Raw genomic sequence first — 2,427 nt, forward strand, 5'->3', positions numbered from 1 at the left:
TCTCCTCAGGGATGCTCTCCAGCCATTCTCCCCTCAGCCTGCATTTGTGCCTGGGGTTGCACCAACCCAGGTGCAGGACCCTGCACTTGGCCTTGTTGAGCTTCATGAGGTTGGCACTGGCCCACTTCTCCAGCCTGTCAAGGTGCCTCTGGATGGTGTTCCTTCCCTCTTGGGTGTCAACCACACCTCACGGCTTGGTTTTGTCAGCAAACTTGCTGAGGATACACTCAATCCCACTGTCCATGTCTCCAACAAAGATGTTAAACAGCACTGGTCCCAGTACTGACCCCTGAGGGACACCACTCATCACCTGCCTCCATTTGGACATTGAGCCATTGACCACAACACTCTGGGTGGGACCATCCAGCCAATCTCTTATCCACCAAGTGGTCCATCTCTCAAATCCATGCCTTGTCAGTTTGGAGACCAGGATGTCATGTGGGACAGTGTCAAACCCCTCACACAAATCCAGGCAGATGACGTCAGCTGCTCTGCCACCATCTCTGCAGCCTTGTTGCAGAAGGCCAGCAGATGGGTCAGGCATGACTTGCCCCTAGTGAAGCCATGTTGGCTGTCACCAATCACCTCTTTATTTTCCATGTGCCTTAGCAGACTGTCCAGGAGGATCTGCTCCATGAGCTGGCCAGGCACAGAGGTAAGACTGACCGGCCTGTAGTTCCCTGGGTCTTCCTTTTTCCCCTTTTTAAAAGTAGGGGCTATGTTCCCTTTCTTCCAATCAGTGGGAACCTCACCAGACTGCCATGACCTCTCAAATATGATGGACAGATGCTTAGCAATTTCATCTACCAGCTCCCTCTAGACCTGAGGGTGAATCCCATCAGGTCCCATAGATTTATGTACCTGCAGGTTCTTTAGATGGTCACGAACCTGCTCTACACCTACGGTGGGGGTAATTCATTCTCCCAGTCCCTTCTTTCACCTTCTGTGGCCTTACACACACATATACATATTATTATTTTTTTTTTTACTGTTCTTGGAAAGTATTGTACTTCAAATATATTTGAGGTAAAATAGGTGGAAGATGTGCATCTCTTAAACTCCTCCTTGCACCCTGCTTGGTTCACAACAGAGGAATGCACGTAACATTCCCTTGGCCTGTAAGATCCAGGGATCTGCTTATTCAGTTATACTTAAAGCATGAAAGGCAGTCCAGATAAAGATAAGTACTCAAGAGGAATTCCTATAGTGATCTTAATGTTTTGCTCCTATAAAATGTGCTTCCTTGTTTAGAGAAGGTTTTGAAGAGAAACACAACTCGTAGATTATGAAAAATCGGAAAGGGAACCACTTGAGCACTGAGGTCAACATTCCTTTGAAAATATGTGATTTAACTTGGAAGTTCAAAAGGGTTTGACAGAGTTAGTGTCAAGAGACTGTGCTATTATCAAGGTAAGTCTGTCATATGAAAGTTTGTTGCATGAAGGAGTTTATAAAAGCAAAAGGTGGCAATGAGATGAGGTGGCAATGAGGGCTTGGAAGGGACCTCTGGAGATCATGATCTGCAGTTCAAACCCCTTGCTGCAGCAGGGACACATCCAGGCAGGTGCTGAAAGTCTCCAGAGAAGGAGACTCCACAACCTCTCTGGGCAGTCTCTTCCAGTGCTCCATCACGCTCACAATAAAGAAGTTTCTCCTCATGTTCAGGTAGAACTTCCTATGTCCTAGCTTACACCCACTGTTCCTTGTCTTATCACAGTGCATCACTGAAAAGAGATGGCCCTTTCTTCTTGACACACACTTCTCAGATATTTATCAACATCAATAAGATCATCAATCTTTCAGCCTTCTCAAGACTAAACAGCCCCAGGTCTCTCAGCCTTTCTTCATAGGAGAGATGTTCAAGTCCCTTAATCATCCTCTACTCCCTCTCTACTCGGCTCTATTGAGACCACATCTGGAGCGTTGTGTCCAGTTCTGGGCTCCCCAGTTCCAGAGGCACAGGGATCTACTGGAGAGAGTCCAAACCAGGCTACAAGGGTGAAGAAGGGACTGGAACATCTGTCTGATGAGGAAATGCTGAGAGACCTGGGGCTGTTCAGTCTAGAGAGGAGAAGACTGAAGGGGGATCTAATTAATGTCCTATCAGTATATGAGGGCATCAAGAAGGCAGGACAAGCTCCTGTCACTTGTGCCCTGTGACAGGACGAGGGGCAATGGATTCAAACTGGAGCCCAGGAAGTTCCACCTCAACATGAGGAAGAACTTCTTCACTGTGAGGGTGACAGAGCCCTGGGACAGGCTGCCCAGAGAGGGTGTGGAGTCTCCTTCTCTGGAGACTCTCAAGACCTGTCTGGATGCCTTTCTGAGTGATCTGAGTGATAGGGTTTTTTTGGTCTTGCTCTGGCAGGGGGGTTGGACTTGATGATCTCCAGAGGTCCCTTCCAGCCCCTGACACGCTGTGACGAG

General features: G+C 48.1%; 1 protein-coding gene across 1 annotated transcript in view; it reads left to right on the forward strand.

The window, feature by feature from the left end:
• GRSF1 (G-rich RNA sequence binding factor 1) overlaps positions 1 to 2,427 on the forward strand; it is a 36,602-nt gene that overhangs the window by 15,166 nt on the left and 19,009 nt on the right. The window lies entirely within an intron of this gene.

This window comes from Chaetura pelagica, unplaced genomic scaffold (genome assembly GCF_000747805.2).
Source record: "Chaetura pelagica isolate M959 unplaced genomic scaffold, ChaPel_1.0 scaffold272, whole genome shotgun sequence".
NCBI lineage: Eukaryota > Metazoa > Chordata > Aves > Apodiformes > Apodidae > Chaetura > Chaetura pelagica.